Here is a 23,803-nt window from a genome sequence, read left to right as displayed (position 1 = left end):
CACATGGAACATACTTCAAGCCATATCACATGCGAGGACACAAAACAAGTTTCAATGAATTTAAGAACATTGAATAATATCAAGGATCTTTTCTAACTGTAACACTGTGAGACTGGAAATAAACTATTAAAAAAAAACACACACACCAACACATGGAGGCCAAAAAATATGCTACTAAGAAAATAATAGGTCACTGAATAAATGGAAGAGAAAATCAAAAATACCTGGAAACAAATGAAAATGGAAATACAGTAATCCAAAATCTGTAGGATGCAGCAAAAGCAGTTCTCAGAAGGAAGTTTATAGCAATATAAGCCTACCTAAGGAAAAAAGAAAAATCTTAATCAACCTAAATTTACAGCTAAAGGAACGAGTAAAAGAAGAAAAAGCAAATCTCAAAGTTAGTAATGGAAAATAAATAAATAAATAAATAAATAAAGATCAGAGTACAAATAAATAAAATAAATGAAATAGTACAAATAAATGAAATAAATAAAGATCAGAGTACAAATAAATGAAATAGAGACTTAAACATAAATAGAATATATCAATAAAACTAAGAGTTAGTTCTTCGACAAGAAATACAAAATTGATAAACTTTTAACCAGACTCATTAAGAAAAAGAATGACTAAAATAAATATAAAAATAAAGATGTAATTGACCCTTGTATTTATGAAATAAATGTTCACTCTTATTTAAAGTTAGAGAAACACATTTAAAATAACACTGTGATATGACTTATTACATTTTAGTCTAAAAAATTAAAAGGAAGAGAACACATTCTGTTGTCAAACATGGGAAAGAAACAGTCATGCTTAATATATGGCTGTTTGGTAGACAAATTGATACAACCTTTTGGTAGGCAAATTGGAAATAGCAAACAACTTACTCTATTTACCTTTTGTCCCAGAAATTCTACTTCTAGGTATCTCCTTTGAATATATAACTCTACAAGTATGAATATATATATATATATATATATAATTTCTTACAGCATTATTTGCAATTACAGTATTGTAACAAACCTTAATTGTCCTTCATTAAAGAGTGGCTGAATATAATATAGTCACACACCGGAGTACAATGATGCTATAGCAAAAAGCATAAAGAATATCTCTATAACCAGATATTGAGTGAGTTCCAAGCATTTGTGTAAGTGGGGGAAAAAAAAAACATAAAATAAAATAGCATTCTTCACTTGCAAAATATATAAAAAATACACAGGAATCTGATTAATCATAAAACAGCAATACAGGAAGGATATTGCAAAAACTAAAGAGACTTGTTGACTTCAGGGGGATGGGAGCAAAAGAGGTGGAACAAAGGGTGAGGGATTAGCACAGCAGATGAAGGGCACTTGAGACTTATCTGATTACATCTTTTTGTATAGCTGTTATTCCTAGAAGGAAAGTTAATGTTTCATACCTATTTCATATGTCTCCAAATAAACAATGAAATCTAACCAGAAGGTAGTAGTAGTAGGGTGGGGTGGAAAGGAGCAGGAAAAAGGCAATTTAAACTTCAGACTGGTTACAATGAAGATAAAGACAAATTGAACAGTACATAAATGCAGCTATGTAGTCATGTATTTCTCATGGGAATATAGGTTAACAATCATGAAACTAATTAATTTGTAGATTAATATTCAAAAAGTAAGTATATCAATAATAATAAGGTCAGGTTTCTCTCTGTTGGAGAAAGAAGTTACAAAGAAGGAAAGAAAAGGATAAAAATAACCCTGTGATATTGGAATAGAATGCAAGGTATCAGTATGAACACATAATAACAGATACAGATATAAAAATAGACATATACATAGATGTATACGTATGCATTTATATCAACATACGTATGTTTATGTAGATAAATACACATATAGATATAGATATATCTATGTATGTACAGCTAAACAGATAGATATATTTATGCATTTTTGTACATGTGTGTATATGTATGTGTGTGTGTATAGAGAGAAAGAGAGAAATGTGTGCATATGCATAGGTTTAGTATATAAGCATATATTTTTTCATTTGTCTTCTCACAAGGCTTAGAGGCAATGACACCCCAGTAGTAATAGCATATCTAGCAAAGAGATTTTGCTTGCTAAATACCAGTCTTTAATAAAAAGGAACAAGGTCTCTTTGGAGAAGTGCTTGATTCCAGTTCTTGGGCAGGGAAATTTACAAGATGACCCTGGAACATCCTGCAGTACCAGAAAGTAGGAAAGATTTCAAAAAGAAGAGGCACTTGTTTAAACAATATAGGAACAACCCTGAAGAAGCTGTTAATGACCAAAGCTGGAACACTTTGAGCAATGAAAGTGAAGAATAAAAATGGGATTTTAATCCACAGAAAAAAATAAATATTATGAGTACATTCTAATATAAACAAATAATTAAATGAATAAGTAAATAGGAGAGAAAATGTAATTCCTTCTTACAGCAGATTTCTTATCAACTTATGTAGAAAGAAAATATTAAGGAGAGAGGGAAGAGAGCAGAAGCAAGAAGAACTACAATCCTTCAGCCTGTGGAAAAAATACCACATTAAAAGAAAGATAGACAAGATAAAAAGTCAGAGGGCTATGTACCAGATGAAGGAACAAGATAAAACCCAAGAAAAACAACTAAATGAAGTTTAGATACGCAACCTTCAAGAAAAAAATAATTCAGAATAATGATAGTGAAGATGATCCAGAACCTTGGAAAAAGAATGGAGGAAAAGATCAAGAAAATGCGAGAAATGTTTAGCAAAGACCTAGACGAATTAAAGAACAAACAAACAGATTTGAACAATACAATAACTGAAATGAAAAGTACACTAGGAGGAATCAATAGCAGAATAACTGAGGCAGAAGAACGGATAAGTGACCTGGAAGACAGAATAGTGGAATTCACTGCTGCCAAAGAGAATAGAGAAAAATCAATGGAAAGAAATGAAAACAGCCTAAGAGACCTCTGGGACAATATTAAACACAACAACATTTGCATTATAGGGATCCCAGAAGGAGAAGAGAGAAAGGACCCAAAAAAATATTTGACGAGATTATAGTTGAAAACTTACCTAACATGAGAAAGGAAATAGCCACCAATGTCCAGGAAGTGCAGCGAGTCCCATACAAGATAAACCCAAGGAGAAACATGCAGAGACACATAGTAATCAAATAGGCAAAAATTAAAGACAAAGAAAAATTGTTGAAAGCAGAAAGGGAAAAATGACAAATAACATACAAGGGAACTCCCATAAGGTAAACAGCTGATTTCACAGCAGAAACTCTACAAGTCAGAAGGAAGTGGCATGACATTTAAATTGATGAAAGGGAAGAACCTACAACCAAGATTACTCTACCTGGCAAGGATCTCATTCAGATTCAATGGAGACATCAAAGGCTTTATGGACAAGCAAAAGCTAAGAGAATTTGGCACCAACAAACCAGCTCTACAACAAATGCTAAAGGAACTTCTCTAAGTGAGAAAAACAGAAGAAAAGGACCTACAAAAACGAACCAATCCAAATAAGAAAATGGTAATAGGAACATACATATCAAAAATTACCTTAAAGGTGAATGGATTAAATGCTCTAACCAAAAGACACAGGCTCAAAAAATGGGAACAAAAACAAGACCCATATATATATACTATCTGCAAGAGACCCACTTCAGACCTAGGGACACATACAGTGAGGGGATGGAAAAAGGTATCCTATGCAAATTGAAATAAAAAGAAACCTGGAGTAACAATACTCATATCAGATAAAATAGACTTTAAAATAAAGAATGTTACAAGAGACAAAGAAGGGCACTACATAATGATCAAGGTATCAATCCAAGAAGAAAGTATAACAATTATAAATATATATACACCCAACATAAGAGCACCTCAATATATAAGGCAACTGCTAATAGCTATAAAAGAGGAAATAGACTGCAACACAATAATAGTGGGGGATTTTAAAACCTTACTTACACCAATGGACAGATCATCCAAAATGAAAATAAATAAGGAAAGAGAAGCTTTAAATGACACAATAGACCAGGTAAACTTCATTGATACTTATAGTGTATTCCATCCAAAAACAGCAGATTATATTTTCTTCTTAAGTGAACATGGAATATTCTCAAGGATAGATCATATCTTGGGTCAAAAATCAAGCCTTAGTATATTTAAGAAAATTGAAATCATATCATGCATCTTTTTGGACCACAACGCTATGAAATTAGAAATCAATTACAGGGGAAAAACGTAAAAATCACAAACACATGGAAGCTAAACAATACGTTACTAAATAACCAAGAGATCACTGAAGAAATCAAAGAGGAAATTAAAAAATACCTAAAGACAAATGACAATGGAAAAACGATGATCCAAAACCTATGGGATGCAGCAAAAGGAGTTCTAAGAGGGAAGTTTATAGGAATAAAATCTTACCTCAAGAAAAAATAAGTATCTCAAATAATCTAACCTTAAACCTAAAGGAACTTGAGAAAGAAGAACCAACAAAACCCAAAGTTACCAGAGGAAAGAAATCAGAAAGATTAGATCAGAAATAAATGAAAAAATAAATGAAGGAAACAATAGCAAAGATAAAAAAAACTAAAAGCTGGTTCTCTGAGAAGATGAACAAAATTGATAAACCATTAGCCAGACTCATCAAGAAAAAGAGGGAGAAGACTCAAATCAATAAATTAAAAATGAAAAAGGAGAAATTACAACAGACACCAAAGAAATACAAAGGATCCTAAGAGACTACTGCAAGCAACTCTCTGCCAATAAAATGGACAACCTGGAAGAAATGGACAAATTCTTACAAAGATATAACCATCCAACACTGAACCAGGAAGAAATAGATAATATGAACAGACCAATCACAAGTAATGAAATTGAAACTGTGATTAAAACTCTTACAACAAACGAAAGTCCAGGACCAGTTGGCTACACAGGTGAATTCTATCAAACATATAGAGAAGAGCAAACACCCATCCTCCTCAAACACTTCCAAAAATTTCACAGGATGGAAAACTCCCAAACTCATTCTATGAGGCAAAAAACAGACAGATACTACAATAAAAGAAAATTACAGCTCAATATTATTGATCAATATAGATGCAAAAATCCTCAACAAAATACTAGCAAACAAAGTCCAACAGCACATTAAAGAAATCACACACCATGATCAAGTGGGATTTCATGATCAAGTGGTACTTATCCCAGGGATGCAAGGATTCTTCAATATACATAAACCAAGCAATGTTATACACAATATTAACAAATTGAAGAATAAAAACCATATGATCATCTCAATATATTTAGAAAAAGCTTTAGAGAAAACTCAACATCAATTTATGATAAAAAAAAACTCTCCAGAAGATAGGTATAGAGGGAACCTACATCAACATAATAAAGGCCATATACAACAAACACACAGCAAACATCATTCTCAATGGTGAAAAACTGAAAGCATTTCCTCTAAAATCAGGAACAAGACAAGGATGTCCTCTCTCACCACTATTATTCAACATAGTTCTGGAAGTCCTATCCATGGCAATCAGAGTAGAAAAAGAAATACAAGGAATACAAGTTAGAAAGAAATAGTAAAACTGTCACTGTTTGCAGATGTCATGATACTGTACATAGAGAATCCTAAAGATGCCACCAGAAGACTACTAGAGCTAATCAATGAATTTGGTAAAATTGCAGGATACAGAATTAATGCACAGAAATTTATTGCATCTCTATAAACTAATGATGAAAAACCTGAGAGAGAAATTAAGGAAACACTCCCATTTACCATTGCAACAAAAAGAATAAAATACCTAGGAATAAACCTACATAGGGAGACAAAGGCCTGTATGCAGAAAACTATAAGAAACTGAGGAAAGAAATTAAAGACAATACAGTCAGATGGAGAGATATAACATGTTCTTTGATTGGAAGAATCAATAATGTGTAAATGACTACACTACCCAAAGAAATCTACAGATTCAATGCAATACCTTTCAAATTACCAGTGGTATTTTTTACAGAACTAGAAGAAAAAATCTTAAAATTTGTATGGAGACACAAAAGACCCCAAATAGCCATAGCAGTCTGGAGGTAAAAAACAGAGCTTCAGGAATCAGACTCTCTGACTTCAGACTATACTACAAAGCTACAGTTATCAAGACATAATGATGCTGGCACAAAAACAGATATATATATCAATGGAATAGGATAGAAAGCCTAGGGATAAACCCATGCACCTATGGTCAACTAATCTATGACAAAGGAGGCAAGGATATACAATGTAGTAAAGACAGTCTCTTCAATAAGTGGTGCTGGGAAATCTGGATAGCTACATGTAAAAGAATGAAATTAGGACACTCCCTAACACCATACAAAAAAATAAACTCAAAATGGATTAGAGACCTCAATGTAAGGCCAAACACTCTAAAACCCATAGGGGAAAACATAGGAAAAACACTCTTTGACATAAGTCACAGCAAGATTTTCTTTGATCCACCTCCTAGAGTAATGGAAATAAAACCAAAAATATACAAATGGGACCTAATGAAACCTAAAACCTTTTGCAAAGCAAAGGAAACTACAAACAAGACAAAAAGACAACCCTCAGAATGGGAGAAAATATTGGCAAATGAATCAGTGGACAAAGGATTAATCTCTAAAATATATAAACAGCTCATGCAGCTCAATATTAAAAAAAAAAAATCCAAAAATGGGTAGAAGACCTTAATAGACATTTATCCAAAGAAGTCATACAGATGGCCAATAAGTACATGGAAAGCTGCTCAACATCACAACTTATTAGAGTAATGCAAATAAAAACTAAAATGAGGTATCACCTCACACCAGTTAGAATGGGCATCATCAGAAAATCTACAAACAACAATGCTGGAGTGGGTGTGAACAAAAGGGAACACTCCAGCACTGTTGGTGGGAATTGAAATTGATCCAGCCACTATGGAGAACAGTATGGAAGTTCCTTAAAAAACTAAAAATAGAATTGCCATGTGACCCAGCAATCCCACTGCTGGGCATATACCCAGAGAAAGCCGTAATTCAAAAAGACACATGCACCCCAATGTTTGTTGCAGCACTATGTACAATAGCCACATCATAGAAGCAACCTAAATGCCCATCGAAAGATGAATGTATAAAGAAGATGTGGGGCTTCCCTGGTGACGCAGTGGTTGAGAGTCCGCCTGCCGATGCAGGGGACACGGGTTCGTGCCCCGGTCCGGGAGGATCCCACATGCCGCGGAGCGGCTGGGTCCGTGAGCCATGGCTGCTGAGCCTGCGCGTCTGGAGCCTGTGCTCCACAACGGGAGAGGCCACAACAGTGAGAGGCCCGTGTGCTGCAGAAAAAAAAAAAAAAAAAAAAAAGATGTGACACATATATACAATGGAATATTACTCACCATAAAAAGAATGAAATTGGGTCATTTGTAGAGATATGGATGGATCTAGAGACTGTTGTACGGAGTGAAGTAACTCAGAGATTGATTAACAAATATCGTATATTAACACATATATGTGTAACCTAGAAAAATGTACAGATGAACCGATTTGCAGGGCAGAATTTGAGTCTGATGTAGAGCACAAACGTATGGACACCAAGGGGGGGAAGGTGGCCAGGGTATTGGTGATGGGATGAATTGGGAGATTGGGATTGACATATATACACTAATATGTATAAAATGTATAACTAATAAGAACCTGCTGTATAAAACAATAAATAAAATAAAATTCAAAAATTAAGAAAAACAAAAGGAAACATTAAGTAAATAGTAGAGTTATAGTTATAGATAAGGTCCCTTAATGGATGATAAAATTAGTAGGTAAAAGTTTGAGGAGAAACAAGTCTTGTATATTCTCAAGTTATCTGCCCCCCAATAATTTTAACTAGAAAGGAAAAATGTGTATTTTATAGGGCAGAAACTCAGACAGGCAGAAGAAATCAAATGATAAAAGTTAACATCACCAAAAGTAATACAATGATTTCATGAATCCCTTGGTAGATGCACTGAGACCACAATATCATTTCTGTAGTAATTTTGCCAAATATGAATAACTTCAATCTAATTTTAAGAACATGTCACACAAACACTAATTGAGGGACATTCTACAACAATAATTGACTAATATTCTTCAAGTGTCAGCAACATGAAAGAAAAGGAATTACTGAGGGAATGTGATATGTTAGAGGTGACAAATAAGAAATAACCTCTAAATGTGATGTGATATCCTCAAACAGAAAAAGAACATTCGTGAAAAAATGGTGAAATTTGAAAAGGAAATAACAGCATGTTAATAGTGTTGTACCAATGTTATTTCCTGGTTTGGATACTTTCATATTCATATAGGGTGTTAATATAAGAGGTAGCTCTGTGAGGCATAATAAGCACTGTTTAAACTATTTTTACAACTTTTCTATAAGTCGAAAATTAGTTTAAAATGAAAAGTGAAAAACAAACTATTATTTTCATATATGGATCACATTTGTTTTCTTTAATGTTAGCCAATATTGTTTTTTAATTCTTTTTTTTTCACATCTTTATTGGAGTATAATTGTTTTACAAAGGTGTGTTAGTTTCTGCTTTATAACAAAGTGAATCAGTTATACATATATATATGTTCCCATATCTCTTCCCTCTTGCATCTCCCTCCCTCCCACCTTCTCAATCCTACCATCTAGGTGGTCACAAAGCACCGAGGTGATGTCCATGTGCTATGAGGCTGCTTCCCACTAACTATCTATTGTACGTTGGGTAGTGTTTATATGTCCATGCCAATCTCTCACTTTGTCACAGCTTACACTTCCCCCTCCCAGTATCTGCAAGTCCATTCTCTAGTAGGTCTGTGTCTTTATTCCTTTCTTAACCCTAGGTTCTTCATGACATTTTTTTTTCTTCAGTTCCATATATATGTAGTAGCATACAGTATTTGTCTTCCTCTTTCTGACTTAATTCACTCTGTATGACAGACTCTAGTTTCATCCACCTCATTACAAATACCTCAATTTCATTTATTTTTATGGCTGAGTAATATTTCATTGTATATATGTGCCACATCTTCCTTATCCATTCATCCAATGATGGACACTTAGGTTGTTTCCATCTCATGGCTATTGTAAATAGAGCTGCAATGAACATTTTGGTACATGACTCTTTTTGAACTTTGGTTTTCTCAGGGTATATGCCCAGTAGTGGAATTGCTGGGTCATATGGTAGTTCTATTTGTAGTTTTTAAGGAACCTCCATACTATTCCCCATAGTGGCTGTACCAATTCACATTCCCACCAGCAGTACAAGAGTGTTCCTTTCTCTCCACACCCTCTCCAACATTTATTGTTTCTAGATTTTTTGATGATGGCCATTCTGACTGGTGTGAAATGATATCTCATTGTAGTTTGATTTGCATTTCTCTATTGATTAATGATATTGAGCATGCTTTCATGTGTTTGTTGGCAGTCTGTATATCTTCTTTGGTAAAATATCTATTTAGGTCTTCTGCCCATTTCTGGATTGGGTTGTTTGTTTATTTTGTTTTTGAGCTGCATGAGCTGCTTGTAAACTTTGGAGATTAATCCTTTGTCAGTTGCTTCATTTGCAAATATTTTCTCCCATTCTGAGGGTTGTCTTTTGGTCTTGTTTATGGTTTGCTTTGCTGTGCAAAAGCTTTGAAGTTTCATTAGGTGTTTTTATTTTTTTTAATTTTTTAAATTTTTGTTGTTATTTCCATTTTTCTAGGAAATGGGTCAAAACGGATCTTGCTGTGGTTTATGTCATAGAGTGTACTGCCTATGTTTTCCTCTAAGAATTTCATAGTTTCTGGCCCTATATTTAGGTCTTTAATCCATTTTGAGCTTATTTTTGTGTATGGTGTTAGGGAGTGATCTAATCTCATACTTTTACATGTACCTGTCCAGTTTTCCTAGCAACAATTATTGAAGAGGCTGTCATTTCTTCACTGTATATTCCTGCCTCCTTTTTCAAAGATAAGGTGACCATATGTACGTTGGTTTATCTCAGGGTTTTCTATCCTGTTCCATTGAACTATATTCTGTTTTTGTGCCAGTAACATACTGTCTTGATAACTGTAGCTTTGTAGTATAGTCTGAAGTCAGGGAGGCTGATTCCTACAGCTCTATTTTTCATTCTCAAGATTCCTTTGGCTATAAGGGGTCTTTTTTGTTTCCATACAAATTGTGAAATTTTTGTTCTAGTTCTGAGAAAAATGTCAGTGGTAGTTTGATAGGGATTGCATTGAATCTGTAGATTGCTTTGGGTAGTAGAATCATTTTCACAATGTTGATTCTTCCAATCTAAGACCATGGTATATCTCTCCATCTATTTGTATCATCTTTAATTTCTTTCATCAGTGTCTTATAATTTTCTGCATACAGGTCTTTTTTCTCCTTAGGTAGGTTTATTCCCAGATTTTTTGTTGCAATGGTAAATGGGAGTGTTTTCTTGATTTCACTTCAGATTTTTCAACATTAGTGTATAGGAATGCCAGAGATTTCTGTGCATTAATTTTGTATCCTGCTACTTTACCAAATTCATTGAATAGCTCTAGTAGCTTTCTGGTAGAATCTTTAGGATTCTCTATGTATAGTATCATGCCATCTGCAAACAGTGACAGCTTTACTTATTCTTTTCCAATTTGGATTTCTTTTATTTCCTTTTCTTCTCTGATTGCTGTGGCTATAACTTCCAAAACTATGTTGAAAAAGAGTGGTGAGATTGGGCAACCTTGTCCTCTTCCTGATCTTATTGGAAATTCTTTCAATGTTTCACCACTGAGGACGATGTCGGCTGTGGGTTTGTTATATATGGCTTTATTATGTTGAGGAAAGTTCCCACTATGCCTACTTTCTGGAGGGTTTTTATCATAAATGGGTGTTGAGTTTTATTGATAGCTTTCTCTGCATCTATTGAAATGATCATAATTTTTTTCTCCTTTAATTTGTTAATATGGTGTATCACATTGATTGATTTGCATATATTGAAGAATCCTTCATTCCTGCAATAAACCCAACTTTGTCATGGTGTGTGTTCCTTTTAATGTGCTGTTGGATTCTGTTTGCTAATATTATGTTGAAGATATGTGCATCTGAGTTCATCAGTGATATTGGCCGGTAGTTTTCTTTCTTTGTGACATCCTTGTCTGGTTTTGGTATCAGGGTGATGGTGGCCTTGAAGAATGAGTTTGGGGTTATTCTTCCCTCTGCTCTATTTTGGGAGAGTTTGAGAAGGATCAGTGTTAGCTCTTCTCTAAATATTTGATATAATTCACCTGTGAAACCATCTGGTCCTGGGCTTATGTTTGTTGGAAAAATTTTAATCACAGTTTCAATTTCAGTGCTTGTGATTGGTCTCTCCATATTTTCTATTTCTTCCTGATTCAGTCTTGGCACGTTGTGCATTTTTAAGAATTTGTCCATTTCTTCCAGGTTGTCCATTTTATTAGCATAGAGTTGCTTGGAGGAATCTCTCATGATTGTTAGTATTTCTGCAGTGTCAGCTGTTATTTCTCCTTTTTCATTTCTAATTCTATTGATTTGAGTCTTCTCCCTTTTTTCTTGATGAGTCTGGCTAATGGTTTATCAATTTTGTTTATCTTCCCGAAGAACCAGCTTTTAGTTTTATTGATCTTTGCTACTGTTTCCTTCATTTATTTTTCATTTTATTTCTGATCTGATCTTTATGATTTCTTTCCTTCTGCTAACTTTGGGCTTTTTTGTTCTTCTTTCTCTAATTGCTTGAGGTGCAAGGTTAGGTTGTTAATTTGAGATGTTTCCTGTTTCTTAAGGTAGGATTTTATTGCTATAAACTTCCATCTTAGAACAGCTTTTGCTGCATCCCATAGGTTTTGGGTCGTCGTGTCTACATTGTCATTTGTTTCTAGGTATTTTTTGATTTCCTTTTTGATTTCTTCAGTGATCACTTCGTTATTAAGTATTGTATTATTTAGCCTCCATGTGTTTGATATTTTCCTGTAATTCATTTCTAGTCTCATAGCTTTGTGGTCAGAAAAGATACTTGATACAATTTCAATTTTCTTAAATTTACCAATTTGTGACCTAAGATATGATCTATCCTGGAGAATGTGCATTGAGCACCTGAGAAAAAAATGTGTGTTCTGTTTTTTTTTGGATGGAATGTCCTATAAATATCAAGTCCATCTTGTTTAATGTATCATTTAAAGCTTGTGTTTCCTTATTTATTTTCATTTTGGATGATCTGCCCATTGGTGAAAGTGGGGTGCTAAAGTCCCCTACTGTGAGTGTGTTACTGTTGATTTCCCCTTTTATAGCTGTTAGTATTTGTCTTATGTATTGAGGTGCTCCTATGTTGGGTGCATACATATTTACCTTTGTTATATCTTCTTCTTGGATCAATCCCATGATCATTATGTAGTGTCCTTCTTTGTCTCTTCTAATATTCTTTATTTTAAAGTCTATTTTGTGTGATATGAGAATTGCTACTCCAGCTTTCTTTTGGTTTCCATTTTCATGGAATATCTTTTTCCATCACCTTACTTTCAGTCTGTTTGTGTCTCCAGGTCTGAAGTGTGTCTCTTGTAGACCGCATATATATGGGTCTTATTTGTGTATCTATTAGCCAGTCTGTGTATGTTAGTGGGAGCATTTAATCCATTTACATTTAAGGTAATTATCGATATGTATGTTCCTATTCCAATTTTCTTAATTGTTTGGGGCTTTTTATTGTAGGTCTTTTCCTTGCCTTGTGCTTCTTGCCTGGAGAAGATCCTTTAGCATTTGACGTAGAGCTGGTTTGGTGATGCTGAACTCTCTCAGCTTTTGCTTGTCTGTAAAGGTTTTAATTTCTCCATCAAATCTGAATGAGTTCCTTGCTGGGTAGAGTAATATTGGTTGCAGGTCTTTCTCCTTCATCACTTTAAATATGTCCTGCCAGTAGTTTCTGCCTTGCAGAGTTTCTGCTGAAATATCAGCTGTTAGCCTTATGGGGATTCCCTTATGTGTTATTTTTTGTCTTTCCCTTGCTGCTTTTAATATGTTTTCTTTGTATTTAATTTTTGACATGTTGATTAATATGTGTATTGACATGTTTCTCCTTGGATTTATCTTATATGGGACTCTCTGTGCTTCCTGCACTTCATTAACTACTTCTTTTCCCATATTAGGGAAGTTTTCAAGTATAATCTCTTCTGATTATTTTCTCAGTTCCTTTCTTTTTCTCTTCTTCTGGAACCCCTATAATTCGAATTTTGATGCATTTAATGTTGTCCCAGAAGTCTCTGAGACTGTCCTCAGTTCTTTTCATTCTTTTTTCTTTATTCTGCTCTGCAGTAGTTATTTCCAGTATTTTATCTTCCAGGTCATTTATCTGTTCTTCTGCCTCAATTATTCTGCTATTTATCCCATCTAGAGTATTTTTAATTTCATTTATTGTATTGTTCATTTTTGCTTGCTTCATCTTTAGTTCTTCTAGGTCCTTGGTAAATGTTTCTTACATTTTCTGTATTCTATTTCCAAGATTTTGGATCATCTTTACTAACATTATTCTGAATTCTTTTTCAGGTAGACTGTCTATATCCTCTTCATTTGTTAGGTCTGTTGGGTTTTTATCTTGTTCCTTCAACTGCTGTGTGTTTTTCTTTCTTCTCATTTTGCTTATCTTACTGTGTTTGGGGTCTCCTTTTACAGGCTGTAGGTTCATACTTCCCGTTGTTTTTGGTGTCTGTCCCTGGTGGCTAAAGTTGGTTCAGTGGGCTGTGTAGGCTTCCTGGTAGAGGGGACTAGTTCCTGTGTTCTGGTGGATGAGGCTAGATCTTGTCTTTCTGGTGGGCATGTCCATGTCTGGTGGTTTGTTTTGGCGTGTTTGTTGATTTATTATCATTTTAGGCAGCCTCTCTGCTAATGGGTGGGTTTGTGTTCCTGTCTTGCTAGTTGTTTTGCATAGGTTGTCCAGCACTGTAGCTTGCTGGTCGTTGGGTGAAGCTGGGTGCTTGTCTTGAGATGGAGATCTGTGTGAGATTTTTGCCCTTTGATATTATGTGGAGCTATAAGGTCTCTTGTGGACCAGTGTCCTGAAGTTGGCTCTCCAACCTCAGAGCCACAGCACTGACTCCTGGCTGGAGCACCAAGAGCCTTTCATCCACACGGCTCAGAATAAAAGGAAAATAAGTAGAAAGAAAGAAAGAAAGAAAGAAAGAAAGAAAGAAAGAAAGAAAGAAAGAAAGAAAGAAAGAAAGAAGGAAAGAAAGAAAGAAAGAAAGAAAGAGAAAGAAAAGAAAGAAAGAAGAAAGGGGATAAAATAAAAACATAAGATAAAATAAAGTTATTAAAATAAAAAATAATTATTAAGATTTTTTTTAATGAAAAAAACAAAACAAAACAAAAAAATGGATGGATAGAACCCTAGGACAAATGGTGAAAGCAAAGCTATACAGACAAAATCTCATACAGAAGCATACACATACACACTTACAAAAAGAGGAAAAAAATAATCAATCTTGCTGTCAAAGTCCACCTCCTCAATTTGGGTTGAATCGTTTTCTCTTCATTTATTCCACAGATGCAGGGTACATCAAGTTGATTGTGGAGCTTTAGTCCACTGCTTCTGAGGCTGCTTGGAGAGATTTCCCTTTCTCTTCTTTGCTCAAACAGCTCCCACAGCTCAGCTTTGGATTTGGCCCTGTCTCTGGGTGTAGGTCTTTGGAGGGCGTCTGTTCTTGTCTCAGACATGTCGGCGTTAAAGGAGAAGCTGCTTCAGGGACTCTGGCTCACTCAGGCCGGGGGGAGGGAGGGGTGCAGATGCGGGGCGAGCCTGCAGCAGCAGAGGCCAGTGTGACGTTGCACCAGCCTCAGGCGTGCTATGCATTCTCCCGGGGAAGTTGTCACTGGATCCCGGGACCCTGGCAGTGGCGGGTTGCACAGCCTCCCTGGAAGGGAGGTGTGGATAGTGACCTGTGCTTGCACACAGGCTTCTTGGTGGTGGCACAGCAGCCTTAGCGTCTCATGCCTGTCTCGGGTCTGCTCTGTTAGCCGCAGCTCTAGCCAATCTCTGGAGCTCCTTTAAGCAGCACTCTTAATCCCCTCTCCTCACACACCAAGAAACAAAGAGGGAAGAAAAAACCTACTGCCTTTTCGGCAGGTCCAGACATTTCCCTGGACTCCCTCCCAGCTAGCCGTGGTGCACTAACCCCCTGCAGGCTGTGTTCACACTGCCAACCCCAATCCTCTCCCTGGGCTCCGACCAAAGTCCAAGCCTCAGCTCCCAGACCCACCCGCCCTGGTGGGTGAGCAAACAAGTCTCTCAGTGGTGAGTGCCGGTTGGCACTGATCCTCTGTGCGGGAATCTCTCTGCTTTGCCCTCCACACCCCTGTTGTTGCGCCCTCCTCTGTGGCTCTGAAGCTTCCCCCCTCCGTCACCTGCAGTCTCTGCCCATGAAGGGGCTTTCTAGTGTGTGGAAACTTTTCCTCATTCACAGCTCCCTCCCACTCGTGCAGGTCCCATCCCTATTCTTTTGTCTCTGTTTATTCTTTTTTCTTTTGCCCTATCTAGGTATGTGGGGAGTTTCTTGCGTTTTCAGAGGTCTGAGGTCTTCTGCCAGTGTTCATTAGGTGTTCTGTAGGAAGTGTTCCACGTGTAGATGTATTTCTGGTGTATCTGTGGGGAGGAAGGTGATCTCCGGGTCTTACTCTTCCACCATCTTCCCGATTCCCTCTGGGTCACATTTTTTGATTTATCAACTTGCAGTTTTTTGTTTTACCTCCTCACTCAGAACATTTTTACTCTACCTTGTCATTTATAGTGCTTTGATTTAATTACAAATGTTAAATGCCTATAAAAATCTGAAACACAAAATATATGAATTAAAATGAGAATGTCTTCTACAACTTCCCAGAGCTTCTATCTAGAAGCAAAATTGTCTTTGAAGTATTTCTTTATCCTGCTTATGAACCATTCATTCTAGAACATATAAAACATGTCTCCATGGTGTTTTATTATTAACTAAAAAATATGATTAGCTTGCTTTACTAGTACAAACTATTTATGAATGATAAAGGTAGAAAGAAAACCTTGATATGTTTAAAATTCCTAGAAGTGTTCCACTTAAATATATAATTATTAAGATTTAATTTAGTCCCACCTGATTCCTTTTGGACATATATCCTAAAATAGAAAGTACAAGAATAGGTTCTAGTTTTGCAATTTATTTGCTGTTTTTTCTTGAATAAGTTGTTCAAGTGCTGTATTTCTCAATTTACCTGCCAAGAGAATAGATAAATTTTCACCTGTCTTTTCCCTCTAAAATGTTATAATTCCACCATGAATGCTTAAAAATATAATTTCAGATAATGGGAAACATGGATGGAGGACATATTCTTCTGGAGGATCATTTGCCAGTCTCTGTAATCATGTTTCTGGCTAATCCTATGCTTATTTTTTAAACTTAAATTTCTCAGTATATTTTCCTAGTTTCCAAGCATAGTAGACTTGATAAGATAATGGACTCCAGAGGCAGAATGTCTGTTTTCAAGTGAGACTCTGAGATTTCCTACCTATGTGAACTTGAGCAAGTTACCTAAGCCCTCTGTACCTCAGTTTCCTCACATGAGGATAACAATTATACTTTCCCCATAGTGGATTCATGAGGTTCAAATGAGTCATAGTGGGTAAAGGCTTAGAACACAGAGTGCCTGGTATCTCATAAGTATTATATAGGGATTCTTAACTAAAATGCATTAATTCATTCCAGATTTGGTGTCGTTACAGTGGTTCATATACTAATGTAAGGATGTCATGTTATTTTTCCTCTCAGGGGGAAAAAAAAATACAGAGAAATCAGAGTGTCTTGAATAGGATTTAATTAAGAGTAAGTTTTATGTTTGTTCTCTATGTCTGTGTCTCTATTTCCACTATGCAAATGGGTTCATCTGTATCCTTCTTCTAGATTACACATATATGTCTTAATGTACAATATTTGTTTTTCTCTTTCTGACTTACTTCACTATGTATGGCAGTCTCTAGGTCCATCCACATCTCTACACCCAATTTCGTTTTCATTTTTATGGCTGAGTAATATTCCATTGTATATATGTACCACATATTTTTTATCCATTCATCTGTCAGTAGACATTTAGGTTGCTTCCATGCACTGGCTGTTGTAAATAGTGTTACAATGAACATTGGTGTGCATGTGTCTTTTTGAATTATGGTTTGCTCAGGCTATATGCCCAGTAGTGGTATTGCTGGATCATATGGTAGTTCTATTTTTAGTTTTTTATGGACTCTCTGTACTATTATCCATAGTGGCTGTATCAATTTACATTCACACCAACAGTGCAAGAGGCTTCCCTTTTCTCTACACCTTCTCCAGCATTTATTGTTTGTAGATTTTTTGATGATGGACATTCTAACTTGTGTGAGGTAATACCTCATTGTAGTTTTGATTTGCATTTATGTATAAAATATATAACTAATGATAACGTGCTCTATAGCACAGGGAACTCTACTTAATGCTCTGTAGCGGCATAAACGGGAAGGAAATCCAAAAAAGTTGGGATATATGTATTGCTGATTCACTTCACTATACAGCAGAAACTAACACAACATTGTAAAGCAACTATACCCCTAATAAAACATAAGAGTAAGTTATGATACTTTTAGGAAATTAGTCGTGTTTCTAGAAAATTATAGTAAAGGTATAAAATTTATCATGGATTCCCCAAAGAAAAAACTCCATCCCAAGATGAAGAAGTGACATACTTCAGTGAAGATTATGTTTGCATGTGTGTTTGCCTGTGTGTATGCATATGTGTATATACCTTTGTTTTTTGGTTTTTGATGCACTGATGATCTGGTCACAGATGGTCAGTGGTCATTTGAGAACTGGCAGCTCTTTCCTCCCCTTCATTCTCCATTGTCATTGTTATTGACATTGTTATAATTTATATTCATCTGATTATCAGAGTGTGGAGACTGGCATGTCCAGGAGAACTAGGTTGAGCACAAGACCTGCTTCTGAAATGAGATAAGCAAACAACAAACAAAAAGACTTTTCAATTCAGCAGTTCCCCAAAGTGTATGATTCATATATGAGTCATTCTCATGAAGTGGATATAATTCCCATTTACAAAGTCAGAAATGAAAATAAAGTTGTTTATAATTTAGCAGACAGAAGAATGGGATGAAACATCGAGCTCAAGAGGATCCTTCTGAAAATGGATTTCTAGCAGAAAATTTTCACCCTTCTAAGCATAGAGATGCAAATTTTGCCTTCCATAAGCTAATCAAGACTTCTTTTTGGCATGAAAACAAAGGAAAAACAGCCTAATCCTGAGTAAACCTGTCTTTTTCTTATATATTGGGTCTCATAGGAAAAGCAGATTGCAATGTTTAACTCTCTAATATATGCAATAAAAGATTTCAGTGATACTGTCAAGCTGACTACTTAGCCATTCAACTCCTTTCATATTACACATATCGCTACACACTGGCACTTGAGAATACTTTGTGCAAGAAAGCTTTGTTAGGACAGAGTAATTTGATGAATGTCAAAGCCAAATGTATATAGAGAGATATAGATATAAGGGATGGGGCCAATCTGATTTCTATTTGACTCCCACACAAATCATATTTCCAACACATTTCAATGAATCACTGTTAGATGACAGGCTGGCAGACATGACATATTCTGGACATGGTTACGAAGGTAGATTTGGGGTATTTCAAACATGGCCCCTTGAAGGGCATATTTTGGGGAAAAAAAAATTCAGTGAGCACCATACTGTATTATTTCTGCAGTATATTTTACTCAAAGTTTTTAACTCAAAATTGCATTATATCTAGTGTCTCCATGAAAACATTGATGTCTTTGTAGACAGGGGCCATCCTTCATGATATATGTTTTCATATTTCTAGGATAGATTTTAGGTAAGTTCATAGAGAGAAGGTTGCTGCTTCATGAGAGTATTTATTTAGGACTGGGTTGGGGAGCAACCATAGGAGAGCTCACCTTTAGCTGTGCCATGTGGGAAAGGGGCAAAGGCTCTTCAAGTATATATTTTGTGTCTTTGTAGCCTGCTTTGCATGCAAAGGAGGAAAGGGCTTGCAAGTAGCATGACACTCTTGGACTCTTCGGGTTGGCTGAGTTATTGGCCTAGGTCTCAATCTTTAGTTTATACCTCTTTGCATACAAGGTGTCCCATCTCCAATATTGTGGTTATTCTTCTGAAACAGCTGAGGGCAGATGAGGCAGGGTAACTAAGATACTGAGAGAGCTTAAATTGTCCTCAACTTAAGTCTATTTATTGCTACCAATTACCTTTTATGTATGATGCCTAAGTTTTGAAAAAAGAAATATTTTTACATAAAATAATTTACATAAACCTCTTTGAATAAGTGTTTTTGATATACCTCAATTGAATTTTATCCAAAAAATGCAATATGTTTAACTTTATGATCTAACCTCATAACTCTTCTTACTGATTCTACCTTCTTTTTTTTATTAGCTTTCTTAACTGATGATATCATCAACTATCAAAGTATGGAAATTGTATCTAGGAACCTGAGTATGAAAGGTGCATTGTAGTGTTACAATATGGAATGGACTCTTTGGAAGGACCTTGGAAACCCCTATGTGAAATCCTTTATTTTACAAGTGAGGAAACTGATACAAGAGTGATTTTTACCTCAGTCACATAGTTATTGAAGGAAATGACTAGACTAGGTTTCCACATACTTCTGATGAATTCACATAGCACATGATTGTTTTGAGGGAGAATTTTATAGGTATATCACCATGAATATAGAATTACACTCTTCCAACCCATACACCTTGTCTCTCTCCAACTCTCAAACCTGGATATTCAGGAAAATCTAAGATCTTTTGAAACCCCTAAAAGGATGTCTATATTATTCTCTATAAAAGGGAAGAGGTAAAATTAGACATCTTAATTGATCAGTTTATGCATATAGACAGTGTAGAATTTTAAACACTGGTTTCAAGACTAGATTACCTGGTTCAAAACACAGCTCCAGCAAAGTTGTAAAACGTGCTCTTCCTGAGTTTTTTTTTTTAATCTTTCTTGGAGTATAATTGCTTTACAATGGTGTGGTAGTTTCTGCTTTATGGCAAAGTGAATCAGTTATACACATACATATGTTCCCGTATCTCTTGCCTCTTGCATCTCCCTCCCCCCCATCCTCCCTATCCCACCCCTCTAGGTGCTCACAAAGCACTGAGCTGATCTCCCTGTGCTATGCAGCTGCTTCCCACTAGCTATCTCTTTTAGGTTTGGTAGTGTATATATGTCCATGCCACTCTCTCACTTTGTCACAGCTTACCCATACCCCTCCCCATATCCTCAAGTCCATTCTCTAGTAGGTATGTGTCTTTATTCCTGTCTTACCCCCAGGTTCTTCATGACATTTTTTCCCTTAAATTCCATATATATGAATTAGCATAAGGTATTTGTCTTTCTCTTTCTGACTTACTTCACTCTGTATGACAGACTCTAGGTCCATCTACCTCATTACAAATAGCTCAATTTCGTTTCTTTTAATGGCTGAGTAATATTCCATTGTATATATGTGCCACATCTTCTTTATCCATTTATCTGATGATGAACACTTAGGTTGTTTCCATCTCATGGCTACTGTAAATAAAGCTGCATTGAACATTTTGAAACATGACTCTTTTTGAATTATGGTTTTCTCAGGTTATATGCCCAGTAGTGGAATTGCTGGGTCGTATGGTAATTCTATTTGTAGATTTTTAAGGAACCTCCATACTGTTCTCCATAGTGGCTGTACAAATTCACATACCCACCAGCAGTTCAAGAGTGTTCCCTTTTCTCCACACCCTCTCCAGCATTTATTGTTTCTAGATTTTTTGATGATGGCCATTCTGACTGGTGTGAGATGATATCTCATTGTAGTTTGATTTGCATTTCTCTAATGATTAATGATGTTGAGCATTCTTTGATGTGTTTGTTGGCAGTCTGTACACCTTCTTTGGAGAACTGTCTATTTAGATCTTCTGCCCATTTTTGTATTGGGTTGTTTGTTTTCTTGTTATTGAGCTGCATGGGCTGCTTGTAAATTTTGGAGATTAATCCTTTGTTAGTTGCTTCATTTGCAAATATTTTCTCCCATTCTCAGGGTTCTCTTTTGGTCTTGTTTATTGTTTCCTTTGCTGTGCAAAAGCTATGAAGTTTTGTTAGGTCCCATTTGTTTACTTCTGTTTTTATTTCCATTTCTCTAGGAGGAGGGTCAAAAAGGATCTTACTGTGATTTATGTCATAGAGTGCTCTGCCTAAGTTTTCCTATAAGAGCTTGATAGTTTCTGGCCTTACATTTAGGTCTTTAATCCATTTTGAGCTTATTTTTGTGTATGGTGTTAAGGAGTGATCTAATCTCATACTTTTACATGTACCTGTCCAGTTTTCCCAGCACCACTTATTGAAGAGGCTGTCCTTTCTCCACTGTACATTCCTGCCACCTTTATCAAAGATAAGGTGACCATATGTATGTTGGTTTTTCTCAGGGCTTTCTATCCTGTTCCATTGACCTATATATCTGTTTTTGTGCCAGTACCATACTGTCTTGACTACTGTAGCTTTGTAGTTTTGTCAGAAGTCAGGAAGCCTGATTCCTCTGGCTCCGTTTTTCTCTTTCACGATGACTTTGGCTCTTTGGGGTCTTTTGTGTTTCCATACAAATTGTGAAATTTTTTGTTCTAGTTCTGTGAAAAATGTCAGTGGTAGTTTGATAAGGATTGCATTGAATCTGTAGATTGCATTGGGTAGTATAGTCATTTTCACAATGTTGATTCTTCCAATCCAAGAACATGGTATATCTCTCCATCTGTTTGTATCATCTTTAATTTCTTTAATCAGTGTCTTATAATTTTCTGCATACAGGTATTTTGTCTCTTTAGGTAGGTTTATTCTTAGATATTTTATTCTTTTTGTTGTAATGGTAAGTGGGAGTGTTTTCTTGATTTCACTTTCAGATTTTCATCATTATTGTATAGGAATGCTAGAGATTTCTGTGCATTAATTTTGTATCCCACTACTTTACCAAATTCATTGAATAGCTCTAGTAGTTTTCTGGTAGCATCTTTAGGATTCTCTATGTATAATATCATGTCATCTTCCAAACAGTGACAGCTTTACTTCTTCTTTTCCGATTTGGATTCCTTTTATTTCCTTTTCTTCTCTGATTGCTGTGGCTAAAACTTCCAAAACTATGTTGAATAAGAGTGGTGAGAGTGGGCAACCTTGTCTTGTTCCTGACCTTAGTGGAAATGCTTTCAGTTTTTCACCATTGAGGATGATGTTGGCTGTGGGCTTGTCATATACGGCCTTTATTATATTGAGGAAAGTTCCCTCTACACCTACTTTCTGCAGGGTTTTTATCATAAATGGGTGTTGAATTTTGTCAAAAGCTTTCTCTGCATCTATTGAGATGATCATATGGTTTTTCTCCTTCAATTTGTTAATATGGTTTTGTGAGCAGCAGGTGGAACACTTCCAGCATAGCAGGAAAAAAAATGAATTTACAAAAGCAGGGATTCAGTTAAGCCACCTGGTTGGAACCCTTGGGAGTTCATATTGTAGATGCTGACCCAGCGCAGCAGGAAGAGGACTCCAAAGCCCATGAAAAATGAGGCCACCAAAGAGATGAGGAGCTCCTTGTAGATATCCCAAGTGTATTTGGTGGAGGTGACCTCATAAATGAAGAACCAGGCAGTGAAGAACATGCCAATGGCCAACAGCCCCACGGTCAGATGTGGAAAGACAGCCAGGTTCACTGGGCTGGTGTATCTTCTCAGGGACTCAAGCTCCATATTTTTTGTTTGTTTGTTTTTTTTGCAGTATGTGGGCCCCTCACTGTTGTGGCCTCACCCATTGAGGAGCACAGGCTTTGGATGCACAGACCCAGTGGCCATGGCCCATGGGTCCAGCCACTAGATGGCATGTGGTATATTCCCATACTGGGACACAAATCCATGTCCCCTGCATCATCAGGCAGACTCTCAACCACTGCACCACCAGGCAAGCCCCTGTTGGAAGATTTTTAATCACAGTTTCCATTTTAGTGCTTGTGATTGGTCTCTTCAAATTTTCTATTTCTTCCTGATTCAGTCTTGGCAGGTTGTGCATTTCTAAGAATTTGTTCATTTCTTGCAGGTTGTCCATTTTATTGGCATAGAGTTGCTTGTCATAATCTCTCAAGATCTTTTATATCTCTGCAGTGTCAGTTGTTACTTCTCCTTTTCATTTCTAATTCTATTGATTTGAGTCTTCTCCCTCTTTTTCTTGATGAGTCTGGCTAATGGTTTATCAATTTTGTTTATCTTCTCAAAGAACCATCTTTTAGTTTTATTGATCTTTGTTATTGTTTCCTTCATTTGTTTTTCATTTATTTCTGATCTGATCTTTATGATTTCTTTCCTTCTGAAAACTTGGGTTTTTTTTTTTTGTTCTTGTTTCTCTAATTGCTTTAGGTGCAAGGTTAGGTTGTTTATTCAAGATGTTTCCTGTTTCTTAAGGACAGATTGTATTACTGTAAACTTCCCTCTTAGAACTGCTTTTGCTGCATCCCATAGGTTTTGGGTGGTCGCGTCTCCATTGTCATTTGTTTCTAGGCATTTTTTTGATTTTCTCTTTGATTTCTTCAGTTATCACTTCGTTATTAACTAGTGTATTGTTTAGCATCCATGTGTTTGTATTTTTTACAGATCGTTTCCTGAAATTGATATCTAGTCTCATAACGTTGTGCGGAAAAGATACTTGATACAATTT

General features: G+C 35.9%; 1 pseudogene; it reads right to left on the bottom strand.

Moving 5' to 3' along the window:
* Window positions 1-22,554: 22,554 nt before the first annotated feature.
* LOC103080672 (transmembrane protein 258 pseudogene) lies at window positions 22,555-22,845 on the bottom strand (annotated as a pseudogene).
* Between the last annotated feature and the right edge of the window lie 958 nt (window positions 22,846-23,803).

This window comes from Lipotes vexillifer, unplaced genomic scaffold (genome assembly GCF_000442215.2).
Source record: "Lipotes vexillifer unplaced genomic scaffold, Lipotes_vexillifer_v1.1 scaffold1150, whole genome shotgun sequence".
NCBI lineage: Eukaryota > Metazoa > Chordata > Mammalia > Artiodactyla > Lipotidae > Lipotes > Lipotes vexillifer.
The sequence above is the reverse complement of the archived record's forward strand: the minus strand, read 5'-3'. Positions and strand labels throughout refer to the sequence as shown.